A 14,537-nucleotide genomic window follows, 5' to 3' on the forward strand; every position below is an offset into this window, starting at 1 on the left:
GGTATAGTTGCTTTACATTGTTGTGTTAGCTTCTGTTATACAACAAAGTGAGTCAGCTGTATGTTTACACATATCCCCCACTCCTTCCCTGCCTCTGGAGCCCCCCTTCCACCTCCACCTCCCACCTCACCTCTCTAGGTTATAGCAGAGCACCAAGCTGAGCTCCTTGTGCCATACAGCAGGTTCCCCCTAGCTGCTTACATGCATAAACTATCTAAAGTACCTGCACTCAGTCGTATCTGACTCTTTGTGACCCCCATGGACTGTAGGCTACTAGACTCCTCTGTCCATGAAATTCTACAGACAAGAATACTGCAGCGGGTAGCCATTCCCTTCTCCAGGGGATCTTCCAGACCCAGGGATTGAACCCGCATCTCCCACATTGCAGGTAGATTCTTTACTGTCTGAGCCACCAGGGAAGCCCCATTTTATACATGGTAGTGTGTGTATGTCAAGGCTACCCTCTCAATCCATCCTGCATGCCTTTCCCCCACATGCATGTCTACACATCTGTTCTCTACATCGGTGTCTCTTTTCTTTCCCTGCAAATAGGTTTATCTGTACCATTTTTCTAGATTCCACATATCATATATTACTGCATATATGTCAAAATTGACTTTTTAAAAAGCTGAAACAATATAGACCACAGGTGAGCACAAATTTTAATTTGACTTCTTTTGCCCTTTATTTTGTCTTCTCTGCTTTAATAAATATGTAATATGGACAGATTTCCATGAGATCCCCTGTTCTTTGTACAGAGCTTAGCACACAGTCGTTGTTCACTGTAAGTTTATGGGTTGGACAGAAATGAGAATAAAAATCTGGAGCTTCAAACTACTGACCCCACCATCTCCTTTCACCGTGGCACGTCCCTCCCCCAGCGGGGGCACGGCACAGTCTGGCCCCCATCCGAGGGCACTCAGGCTCCAGAAAGATCCAGAGCAGAGGTAGACGCCTTCATTTGGACAACACCAAACCTTTACGGAGCTCCATGCCTGGCTCTGTGCTGAACTTGGCTAAGCATGAACTTCGCTGCCATGGAGCTGATTTCAGAGCCTGAGCCAGCGCAGAGCAGGAGGCTCCCTCTCCAGGCCAGGCCCCAGCATGCCTGTGGCTTTTCTCTGCTTTGCTGCCCGGGAGTCCTGCCGCCGCCTCCTCTTTCCTGGATCCCTGAAAAACGGCGCATGTGTGGAGGCTGCCAGCACTTCAAACGTGTCTGCAAAATGCAGACAAATTGCAGCTCTTTATTAGCGGTCCGGACGAAGGACTCAGGGATGCTCGAACTACAGGATATTGGGTTTCCTGGGTCTTTTTTCTTAAGCACTGCTTTCAGAGATTTCATGTTTTGAGTGGTGTGTTTGGCCACCAACGTCTCCCTTTCTCTCCCTCCCTCTTTCCTCCATTCCTAAAGACTTTAGAAGTAAAATAAGATCTCTTTATTGATTATTCTCACTGACTAGGGAAAACACACATCTCGTTTGGTCCTTTATGAGAAACGTGCCATTTGTCCTGCTGTGGTCACGCTCTCCTGGAGATGTTTGCTTCACCTTGTCATTGCCAGCCCCCATCATCTCAAGAACCCCTCCCCCCCAATCCTGTTTCTAGCTCACTCTCTGCCACCAGCCAAGAGTCCTTCGACCTCCCCAGACCACAAACACTGACACCCACTTCTGTGTCTCTCCTGATCTCCCTCTTGGAATACCTGAACTCCCAAGCCATCTTGCTCTTCACAGCCACCCTGGACATGTGACCTTGTACGTGCAGTTCCCTCTTCTGGAGTGCTCTCCTTACCTCTTGCAGATCCTTGCTCAAGTACCACCTCAGGGAGGCTTTCCCCGATCACTTATTATTATTAAATTGTGATAGTTACTTCAAGTGGATAGTCATCATCCATTTTACTTGTCTCCAGAGCCCTAAATCACTAGCAGACAGGCTACACATTCAGATATGTTGCATCTTATAGACAGAAAATTAAAGCTACAGCCAGAATTATTAATCCTTTTCCCCAGAAATTTGATGACCCAACCAATGTGGGTGACTCTGGAATCCCACCTCTTCTCCTGTCTCCATCCACCTTGCATGCCACTGCAGCTCTGAAACACAGAAAGGGACTGAGTACTCTTAGTCTGGGTGTTCACATCCTTGAGGATATAATTCTATTTCATGTGAAGAGGTCCTGGGTTTTTTGATCAACATCAGGGATCTCATAGCCCATCATCCTTCTGATTCAAGTCTTGACCTCTTGTAAATAATTTTTCCCATGACTGCCAGGGTTATCTTCATAAAACATATGTTTACACTATTGGAGGGTAAACACTGTTTTTCAGGCTCTGTGTGAATACCATCCTCATTCTGAATGACTTAATAAAATTGGCTCTGAACTCAAAGGAAGACCCTCAGCCAAAGTTGTTGATTTGCCTCCAGACTTTTCCTCCATTCCAAGAATGCTGGTGTCGGACTGAGCTCCCAGGGCTGGGGCTCTGACTCTTCCTCTCCTTGTCATATACTTAGTGCTGCTTTTCTGGTCACACTGTGTGTCAGGAAATGACTTGCCTGTTTGTGGGAGCCACTCTCTCTGTGAGCCCCTGATTTCAAGGAAGAATTGGGGTTTTCCTCTATTTGAGAATTGTAACCTCACTTTGTCCACAGTCTGGTACTATTGCCTGGCAGCACTGGTGAGAATCCTTCATTCTTTAGGTTGAATCTGACTTTGTTGAACATCTGGGAAAACAGATGGACAGACATGTTTTAGACCCACTACAAGAGCCAACTCCAAGGTCTTAGGAGACCTTAGACTGTGAACACTCAGTTTTCCAGAAGTTTATGAAAGACCTTGAGTATTTGTATGGGGAGAAGTATGAGAGAGAGTACATACTTGGATGACTCCCCAGATTATCCCTGTGACCCAGGCTTTCTGACTAATTCTTGACTATGCATTTATTCTGCTCCATTTCCTGTCTGTATGATTCAAAGATTACTGAATTCCTCTGCATTTCAGGAATGAGAATTATAATACCTACTTGATGGTGTAATGGTGAGTATCCAATAATAAGATGCCTAGCACATAGGAGGAACGCAGTAAATGCTAATCCTTCCCATCATATTACACATTTTTAACTGATGGATTGATTTCGTGGTTCGACAATAACTGAGCAGTTCTTATACCTGAAGGTGTTCAGGAAGGCTTGTGAAGCAGATAAACCTTGATTCCTGTAGCCCTCACTCCCCTTTCAGAGCCTCTTTGCCCAGTGCAGGCTTCTGCTAGGACCAAAGAAATCTCCTAAGCTTCAGGATTTTCTTATTTTATTTTTATTTTTTGAAGTCTAGTTGACTTACAATATTGTGTTAGTTTCAGGTGTACAGCAAAGTGATTCAGTTATACATATATACATATATTCAGAAGGTTTTCCATTATAAGTTATTACAAGATATTGAATATTGTTTCCTCTGTTATATAGTAAATCCTTGTTGCTTCTGTATTTTATGTATAGTCATTTGTATCTATTAATCCCATGCTCCTAATTTATCCCTCTTCCCTTTCCCCTTTTGTAATCAAAAGTTTATTTTCTGACTTTTAGTCTGTTTTGTATATAGATTTGTTTGTGTTATTTTTTAGATTTCATGTATAGGTGATATCATATAATATTTGTCTTTCTCTGACTTATTTCATTAGGTCCATCCATGTTGCAAATGGCATTATTTCATATTTTTTATGGCTGAGTAATATTCCATTATACACACACACACACACACACACACACGCACATCTTCTTAAACCAGTCATCTGCTGATGGGCATTTGAGTTGTTTCAATGTCTTCTTACTTTCCTTCACTTAAAGGTGGCTGCCCATTGTGCTTCATTCCTCAAGGCCCTACTGACAGGTTGGCTAGCTGCTCAGTTAAACAATGCTTGGTCTTCATAGCTGTAATGGTTTTATGTGTTCTTAGGGATTTGATGGTTGCATTTTCCACAGTGATTTCTGAAGGCAGAGAATTAGAGGTCAAAAATGTAGACTTCTAGTGAGGACCACATGCTGCCTACCCCGCCCAGACTTGAACAACTCCAAGGGCACAGTGGGGGGGAGTGTGCAATGACTCAACCCTATATATTCCTGTTTCTGGAAGCAGAGGCTTCTCAAAGGTGTATAATCTAGTCAAGGACTTGGTTAGATATGTGAAAAAATGGTTATAATGCTTGGTTTTAATCAAGATATGCAAAGGGTTTCATGTGAGCAGAGAAGAGAAACATTTAGCCTGGTCCAGAGTGATCAGAGGAGAAGGTAATGGCACCCCACTCCAGTACTCTTGCCTGGAAAATCCCATGGACAGAGGAGCCTGGTGGGCTAGTCCATGGGGTCGCTAAGAGTCGGACACAACTGAGTGACTTCACTTTCACTTTTCACTTTCATGCATTGGAGAAGGAAATGGCAACCACTCCAGTGTTCTTGCCTGGAGAATCCCAGGGATGGGGGAGCCCAGTGGGCTGCCGTCTATGGGGTCGCACAGAGTCAGACATGACTGAAGCGACTTAGCAGCAGAGTGATCAGAGAGGCATGCTAAAGGAGGTAAGCCTTGAGTAGTAAAGGATGCATAGGAAAAAAACTAGAGAAAGGATTGGCGTAAGCAAAGACATAGGGTTAAGGCACAGACAAGACACAGCACAATTTAAGCATAGAGCTACCAGCTGCTACCTCAGTTGCTAGGACTTAAAATGAGAGAAAAGAGACTGGAAGAGAGAAGTCTGGAAAGGAACTTGAATCCAAGCCCCAGATTAGGAGTTTGGGTTGTAGGGCAGTGATGTAGAGCCCTCGATCAAATTTAAGTAGTGTTGATGAAGAAGATTTGCACATTTTAGTGAGTTCTGTCCAGCTGCAGAATGGAAGATGGAACTAACAAGGGTGAAAAGAAGGCAGAGACTAAGTAGGTCAAGATAGCAGCTGTCATGAGAGCTGGAGAGGCCTGGACCAGAGCGGAAGCCATTGCCTTTTCAGCTAGCATGAGTCCAGCCATAGATGGTCCACTGTTTGAAAAAAAACAATGGGTTCTGTGTTTACAAACATAGCTTGTCATAGAATATCAGAGAACTTTTGTGTAGGAGGTAAATGAAGAAGCAGACCATGGAGCCCCTGATATTCTGCTCTTATTACCTTTCCTGGTGGTTCTGGGGGAACATAAACATGTCCTAGACATAGCTGATGTTTCTGAAGGGAAACTGAGACAAACAGTTACTGTTAGAAGCTAGAAAGTGTTACAGAATGCTGAGGGACGTGCTGTTGTTTGTTTCTTCCTATTGCAGAAAGGGAAACCCTCCTGAAAATACTTTATACAATTTCCTGGGTTGAAAAATCTCAAGTAAGACTAATAACTACTAATGGGGGAAGGAATGTCTCATTTCATATCATTGTCAACTAGACTTTCTTCTTGCTAACTTCCATAAATTAGTGCTTAATTGTGTAGAACCAAGCTTCCAAGCTCAAGGATTCAATGTTAATAATAATTTAATCAGTTGGCTTAACAGTTAAGCCTGCCATGGACATATACTCTTGAGAGTACATTGTCTCATATAATAATAATTTTAAGAATGATCTGAGAAATGGACTCTCACAGAAAGACTTCTCATCTTATTCTCCATCTTATCAATAGAGTGCAGTTTTTCCAAGCAAAATCTGTATTTATAAATAATTTTAAAAGGAAAGAGTGGAAATTTAATTTTAAGCCACACACTTGTCTTTCTTTTACAGTCAATTCACTCTTCATGCTTCTTTATTTTCCCCACCAGCATCTTTCACCTTAGTGTTTTAAAGGAGTGTTTTATTGCCCAAGGCCTCACAACATGGAGACCTACAAGCAGTTATACAGAGTGAGTTTAGATGATATATATTAAAAATGATAAATCATTTTCTAGCCTTCCATAACATTTTATTTTCTGTGCATCCTTACCTCTTTCTGACTCATGTACCTGGGCTGATTAATATCCCCTTTCCCCTGTTACACTTTAATCCAGGGCCCGTGTTTCATTCGCCTGCCAATAGTGATCACCAATAAATTCATCTTGCAGGCTGCTGCCAGTGTAAAAATGCCCATTCAAAAGCAGGTAGTTCTAAGCCTGCCTTTATCTGGTACCCTGAAGACTCACATGGTTCCACAATTGGAGCTGTAAATGTTCATTTCTTCATAGGCATGGGCTGGGAAAATGAGAGAAGGCTAATTAATGCATTCAAGGGATCCCACTGAATCAGCAAGCCCCTTAAAGGCACAACAGACACAAACAGGCAGCTGCAGCTCCTTGGAATTCAAAACAACAACAAAGGAGCTAGTTAAATATTTGAATAGCTAAAGTATATGTCTATTCATTCCCATGGAAATTGCTAAAATAGGCTGTCCTCCCATCTCCTGAAGAGTCAAAGTCATTGAAAACCCAAAGCTTTTCATCCTGTCAAACAAGCCTTTGAAGAACAGGACATTTACATCTCCATAACAGGCCGATTCAACATTAGTGGTAATAAAACTTGGGTGCGTGGAAGGACTCCAGAATATGGTGCCCATTTACTCCAGCCTCTGGGGCTGCAGGACTGACTTACTGACAATTACATGACTCTGGCTCCATCCCTGTTTTAGTTTGGCATCTTACAGTTGCCTTTAACAATAAGGACACCATCAGGGAGTAAATACCAAGCTCTAGATATGGCTTGATCCAAGGCCCAAGCACTGATTGGCTTGATTCAGAGACAAACTTTTCTCTCACGGTTGCGGTTCATTCATTCCTGATGCTAATCCCTCCAGATCCCATCCGAAAGGGGATCACTTCCGTCAGCCTTTGTACACGCATCCCAGACTTGATTTTGTTCAGACTCACTTTAGTCACATGCCAATTCTTGAGCCACACTGTGGGCAGGGAATGGAATTATGAATTTTTGTGCCTGAGCCATTGGTTCCATCTTGAACCAAATTGACTGTTTGGGGGTAGGTGGATAACCAAATGAAATCATGACCAGTTGAGGACAAGGAAGTGGATACAGGGTGGCAGTCCAAACAATGGCAACAACAGCAAACAAACGAAAAAAAAAAGCCAACAAACAAACTGGACTAGTCTGAGCAGGGCACCATAGCGCAATATCAGATTGGGTGGCTTAACAAAAAGCATTTACTTTCTCACAGCTCTGGAACCTAGAAGTCCAAGATCAGGTACAGCCAATCAAGTTCCTGACAAGGGCCCTCTTCCTGGCTTGAAGACACCACCTTCTCACTGTGGCCCTGTGGAGAAAAAGAGGACACCAGTCCTATGAGATTAAACTCCCACTCTTGTGGTCTCATTTAACCTTCATTACCTCCTTAAAGGCTAAATTCAGATATATTGGAAATTAGGGCTTCAGCATATGAATTTGTGGAGAAGGAAATAGAAACCCACTCCAGTATTCTTGCTTGGGAAATCCCATGGACAGAGGAGCCTTGAGGGTTATAGTCCATGGGGTCACAAAAGAGTACACACATGTGCATGCATATGAATTTGGGGAATATACAATATAATCCAGAACACAAACAAAAATGATCTCTAATAAATTCTGTTTTAAGTGGGCTTTTATCCACCAGGACTCAATTGCTTTTATGATAATATAGTCTAAGAGTAAATGTGCCTAGCTAGCTTCTAATGGATGCCTTGAACACCCAGCCCTGCCTCCGCTCACGTTGCCTCTACTTAATGGCCATGAATTTAAGGGGCCAGGAAGTTACTGGTGACTGACATTTAGTCATGATTTTAGAACTATGTAAAAGTTTGAGACTCACTGGAAAAGAGAGCTTGTGCATTTTTAGAATTCATCTTTCAGAAGTGTCTTCAGTGAAAGTTATGAGCTCTACAATAATGGTGGAGACTTGAGCCTACAAAATTGGACACACTGGCGAATAATTGTGTTAGGGTCCAGCTTAATCACCCACACATTCCACCAGACCTGGCTCCAAGTGATCTTTGGCTGTTAAAATATCAAAGTTTCCTCTCCAATAATGAAGATTCCAGTAGTTTGAAGACTATGTTATATTAATGAAAGATATTTTCCCACAACAAGTTCGGAAATGTGACAAACAGAACCCAAATCTTTGGAATGAAGGCATGGCCTTCTAAGGGGACTGCTTGCAAGTTTGCAACTCTGAATTCTTTGTTTGCTTTTTTGTTTCTTGTTTCTCTTCTCATCTGTTTATTCATTCTGATTTGCACTATCCCTCCCCCCTCCTTTATGGCTTAGTACGATACTTTTATATTTAGTGGTTCTTAAAGAAAAACATTTTGTTTCAGGTGTTAGTTTTTGTTTTGCTTTTGTTTTATTCTTTAATTGGAGGATAATTGCTTTACAATATTTTGTTGGTTTCTGCTAGTGCAACAATGTGAATCAGCTACAAGCATATATGTCCCCCAGAGAAGGCGATGGCACCCCACTCCAGTACTCTTGCCTGGAGAATCCCATGGACGGAGGAGCCTGGTAGGCTGCAGTCCATGGGATCACTAAGAGTCGGACACGACTGCGTGACTTCCCTTTCACTTTTCACTTTCATGCATTGGAGAAGGAAATGGCAACCCACTCCAGTGTTCTTGCCTGGAGAATCCCAGGGATGGGGGAGCCTGGTGGGCTGCCATCTATGGGGTCGCACAGAGTCGGACACGACTGAAGTGACTTAGCAACAGCAGCAGCAGCATATATGTCCCCTCCCTCTTGAACCTCCCACCAACCCTCCACCCCATCTCACCCAATTCTGATTTCTTCAGGTGAATTACAATGAGTTTTTTTTTTAACTTTTTGTATTCCTTTATCATGAATATTTATACATTATGTATTTATGCACACACCTGCACATGCTTTAGAGAGTCCATGTGTGTGCATGTATTCTCTTAACCATACATATTAGAGTCTTTGAATAAAATAAAAGCCTGATATTTTTATAGATAAGATTATCTTTTTAGTAAGATTCACTTGAAACTTTACTATCATATCAGTTAGAATAGGCTAAGTGATGTTGTAGAAATAAGTAACCATTAAAACAGAGAAGATTATTTTTCCTCATGCTCCATGTACAACACAGTGCATCCGAACATGAGGTTTCATGGTTCATGGTGATAGGATGAAGAGGAAGTGGAAAACTTATGAGAGACTATTAAAAATGTGTAATTTCTGTTCCCTTTGGTTTGTAAAAGCAAGTTATATGGATTGGTGATGGTGGGGGGTGGTGGTTTCTAATCCTCTGCTGGCCAGGGAGGAGAGGGAGCAGTACAGTCTCTTAACACAACTGTGATCCCACATCATTCCAGATTTGGTTCTTGATCAATGAATGCAAAGGTGAAAAGTTGGAATTCATTTACCTATCCATTCAGTTAATCTTTATTGAGCACCTAAATTGTACCAGGCTCTGTGCTCAGTGCTAGAAGTACAATGGAGATACACGACAAAAATATTTTTGTTGCTCATAAAGAACTTCCAGTGAGAAGTTACAAAAAGCAAGTAGATAATTAAAATTCAGAGTGAGATAATATGACAGGCAAAGAACAATGTGCTTTGGAAATACAAAAAGTAGTGGTCATCAGTCCTTCCAATGAACACCCAGGACTGATCTCCTTTAGGAGGACTGGTTGGATCTCCTTGCCATCCAAGGGACTCTCAAGAGTCTTCTCCAACACCACAGTTCAAACGCATCAATTCTTCTGCACTCAGCTTTCTTTATAGCCCAACTCTCACATCCATACATGACCACTGGAAAAACCATAGCCTTGACACGACTGAGTGACTGAACTGAACTGACTAGATGGACCTTTGTTGGCAAAGTAATGTCTCTGCTTTTTAATATGCTGTCTAGGTTGGTCATAACTTTCCTTCCAAGGAGTAAGCGTCTTTTAACTTCATGGCTGCAAATCACCATCTGCAGTGATTTTGGAGCCCCCCAAAATAAAGTCAGCCACTGTTTCTATTTGCCATGAAGTGATGGGACTGGATGCATGATCTTTGTTTTCTGAATGTTGAGCTTTAAGCCAACTTTTTCACTCTCCTCTTTCCCTTTCATCAAGAGGCTCTTTAGTTCTTCTTCACTTTCTGCCATAAGGGTGGTGTCATCTGCATATCTGAGGTTATTGAGATTTCTCCCGGCAATCTTGATTCCAGCTTGTGCTTCCTCCAGCCCAGCGTTTCTCATGATGTACTCTGCATATCAGTTAAATAAGCAGGGTGACAATATACAGCCTTGACGTACTCCTTTTCCTATTTGGAACCAGTCTGTTGTTCCATGTCCAGTTCTAACTGTTGCTTCCTGACCTGCATACAGGTTTCTCAAGAGGCAGGTCAGTAAGCTCACACACACTGCTGTATTAAGACTCGAACCCAAGCCTTGGAGTCCAAATGCAACTCCCATCCTCTCATACTGCACTGCCTAGCCCATGTGGACCAGGATAGCATTTTTTGGTGTTTGGAAGCAACAGAAATTATGACATTATAGCTATTTCTTGTGAGGAATGAGAAACTGAGAGGGACCAGTGACAAGAACACTGGATAACATGAGAGAAGAGACTCTTCTAGTGACAGTGAGCTCAAACAGGCTAAGGTTTCTTTTTAACAGGATCTGGGGATAAGTTCCACCTCTGCTGGGCTATGACTTATGCCAGTGTTTCTCCATTAAGGCACCCTTGATGTTCTAAGACTTAAATTCTTTGTTGTGAGGTGGACTGGCCTGAGTGCTGTTGGTTGTTTACCACCGTCCCTGGCCTCTATCCACCACGTGCCAGAAGCACACCTCCTCCACCCCACCCTTCCCATGTGACAACCCCAAATGTCTCCAGACGTTGTCCAACTTCCCTTGGGAGGCAAAAATTCAAGAATCCCTGACCTAGCCAGTCAATTTTGATTAGTTTCCAGAAAAGCAGTGGATCTTTAAAGAGCACAGTGGGCAGTTAATAGGAAACACAAAGGAAAGAAATGCAGTTACATCTTATGGATCTGAGTTTCTTCCACTAACATTGTGTAACCACCTCTAGTGATGTTAAGCAGGAAGTGGATGGCTGATAGTTAATTCATGTCACTGGTGCTGCGTTTTCAACAATGGGTTTTCATTTTGTTCTATTTATGGTTATTTTATTCAATTATTTTTATTCAGCACCCAGCTTTATAAGTGTATATAATCCTGTTATGTTCTATTCCATTACAGAAGCTTCCTAATAGAAGAGCACATGGTAATAAAATTAAATAAACCTCTTAGCTATTGTATCAGCCTCACACATTTCCTGACCTTGGCTGGATTCAAGAGTCTTGGTGGGGAAGGAGGTTGACAGTGGGTCACTGGAAAGAAAGGCAAAGGTCACCACATCCCAAGACTGGAGAGAAAGATTTGAATACAATTGAAAATATTTTAAAGTGAGATGGCTAGAAATGCTGCCGTCCTCCTACTCCTTCCAAAATTCCATAATAAAACCACAAAACCATTCCTACATGGTGCTTTGAATTAGCTGCAGCAAATGTTGGTTTAGAGAAACTGAAAAAAGAATTCGCATGCTATATTTATATATATGTATAAATATGAATATAACCATGAATCTATAGCAACAATTGCAAAAGCATTTTCAAATGCATGTCCTATGGCGACAGTTTTTGTGCAAGGAAGAGCAGAAAGCATGTTTTGGCCTCAATTGGTGAAGGCACCACAGACAGGTCTGAACAAGTCAGCTCAGGTCTCTAAGTCACTGTTTAGGTTTTCCATGGAAATGAAAGCTCAGGGGACATAAAGTGTTTGTCAGACTCTATGGGTTTGTCACTCTCTTTGAGGCCACTAATATCACTTCTCAAATGATGAGACTTAGCCAATTTTCCTCCCAAAAGACTTGCTCCAAGTGCTTACCAGTGTTGCTTTGCAGAGAGAAGGGAGTCTGGGGTGAATCTGAGGCAGTGATTTCCTGAATGTGAAGACAGTATTAGGGAAATATTGTGTGTGTGCAACCAGACATCACCTGTCTTCCCTGCAGGGAGCTTGTGACAGTTGAAAAAAGTGTTTATAGTGTTTTGAGCTCTCGCTGAGGTGGTACCTCAGAAAGGCAAAGCTTTAATATGCCTTTCTCACGTTTGTCAATTATTACTAGTAAACAGAGGATGCTTCTGGGTTTCTCAAAGTTCCAAGTTTAAAACTAACCCTTTGAAATTGCAGTTTCCTTTTTTTTTAATCCACTCAGAGTAGATAGTGTGACCTCCTTTGTTAAAGAATAAACCTTCAGAATTTACAACTGATTAAAAAAAAAAAAAAACCAACACTTTGTAATGTTTGTGAATGACAGAGATGTAGATCAAATGAATTTTCTTTGAAATAGTCTACATGTTCAAAATGAAAGAGGGATGTGGTTGGCAACATTTTGTCCTCAAAATTAAATGTTTGAAGGGGAAGAGATCATTTTGCCACATTCTGAGCAAGTCTGCTTTGTCTATTCTCACTTGAGGCTTCTGAACCTTAAGTCTGTAGGATCTAAAAATCACTTTAGCTTAATTTTATTTCTTTTAAATGCTGGAATAGAAGCTGACCAATTTTCCCTAATTAAAGTAATATCTAATCTCCAGTAAGTGTCCTAACATTTAGCAAGTATTCAATAAGTACCATTTTTTTAGAAATTGCTTTTGCAGAGCACAGGCTCTTCTCACAAGATGAGAAAATAGTGACCCCAAAGCATCTGAGTATTATTTAGCAGGAGGAAATCTAGGCCGGTGGACAGAGTGCTTTTCTTTAAATTGCACATGATTTCACAATCCCAAAATACCCATGCTCAGGAAAGCTATGGAAGGCCAAGTGGCAATTTATTCCCAGTCATACATGCCTGATGATTAGCACTATGGATTGCTAGGGCTCAAATGGACCTTTGATGCCACTTTTCAGCCCCTGTCTTCATGGAGTAGGAAGCAGAGCCCATGAGGGAGAGAAATGACCCACCCAAGGGCATGAAGTTTTTTTCTTACAGCATCTAGTGAGACCTCGCACCTGACATCTGGTCCAGCATCTTTATTCCACACTCCTGCCCAGAATGCTGGGTTCTAGGTATTGCTCACTTTTAAATACTTTTCTGAGATTCCATGGTGGGGAGTGGGGCTACAGGTGGGGGGAGTAAATTAATCAAGAGGGTGACAAATATACTTGCAAAATATTGTTTTTATGTTGAATGTATAATTTGCCTGTTGGTATTTTTATTAGACTTGCAGTCCTTCCTGCTGTTATGCTTTTAAATATGATTCTTTTTGATAAGTATCTATTGAGGGCCTGTTTTAGGCACTAGAGGTGGTGGTGAGCAACATAGACAAGATTCCTGTAGCAAATCCTGTTGGTGCCCCCATCAGGTCCTCCCAGGTCCCACCATCCTGTGCTCGCCCCTGTGTCTTGGTCCAAACACTGGGAGCTCTGCCCCAGGGCTCTCTCCTAGCAGAATGACAAATGGTGGTTGGAAGGTAAATGACACAACTTCCTCATGTTTTGGTAAGAAAAACTCTGAGATGCATTCTACACCCTGTCCCCAAGCACTCAGGGATTTGAGCTCTAGTTGTCCCCAATGTAACCCACTGGATAATATATCTACTCCAGGCTTCTTTCTCTCCCTGTGTCATGGGCTCTCTCCCCTTCTAGTGTTCCTGGATCCTTTCCTAATAAACTGAAGGATTCATCACTATGAATCCTTGTGTGAGAGTCTATTTCAGGAGGGTGGAGTCTCTTCTAAGACAGTCACTGACTTCATGGAACTCAAGTTCTAGTAAAGGATAAAGGCAAGAAATAATACCGGAAGTGAGTCAGATCCTTTATTGGTACATACTGAGAAGGAGGGCTCCTGGTAGCTCAGCTGGTAAAGAACCCACCTGCAATGCAGGAGACCCCGGTTTGATTCCTGGCTTGGGAAGATTCCCTGGAGAAGGGATAGGCTACCCACTCCAGTATTTTTGGGCTTTCCTGGTGGCTCAGTTCGGATAAGGCAATGGCACCCCACTCCAGTACTCTTGCCTGGAGAATCCCATGGACGGAGGAGCCCGGTAGGCTGCAGTCCATGGGGTGGCGAAGAGTCAGACACGACTGAGCAACTTCACTTTCACTTTTCACTTTCATGCTTTGGAGACGGAAATGGCAACCCACTCCAGTGTTCTTGCCTGGGGAATCCCAGAGACGGTGGAGCCTGGTGGGCTGCTGTCTATGGGGTCGCACAGAGTCGGACATGACTGAAGCGACTTAGCAGCAGCAGCAGCAGGTGGCTCAGTCAGTAAAGAATCCACCTGCAGCGTGGGAGATCTGAGTTCGATCTCTGGGTGGGGGAGATCCCCTGGAGGAGGGCATGGCAATCCACTCCAGTATTCTTGCTTGGAGAATCCCTATGGCCAGAGGAGCCTGAAGGGCTGCAGTTCATGGGGTCGAAAAGAGTCAGACACGACTGAGTGACTAAACACATGCGCATGTGCACTGAGAAGGAAGGGATGATAGGGAGTGAGAGCGGCTGAGAGAGACTCAGGCTAAAAGGTTGAAGTCAGGACCCCTCTGAAGTGGGATAGTTGCCC

General features: G+C 42.7%; 1 protein-coding gene across 1 annotated transcript in view; it reads left to right on the forward strand.

Annotated features, from left to right (window-relative positions):
* Positions 1–14,537, forward strand: part of NTRK2 (neurotrophic receptor tyrosine kinase 2) — a 393,934-nt gene that overhangs the window by 193,838 nt on the left and 185,559 nt on the right. The gene's annotated exons all lie outside the window — the stretch shown is intronic.

Source organism: Bubalus kerabau, chromosome 4 (genome assembly GCF_029407905.1).
Source record: "Bubalus kerabau isolate K-KA32 ecotype Philippines breed swamp buffalo chromosome 4, PCC_UOA_SB_1v2, whole genome shotgun sequence".
Classification (NCBI taxonomy): Eukaryota; Metazoa; Chordata; class Mammalia; order Artiodactyla; family Bovidae; genus Bubalus; species Bubalus kerabau.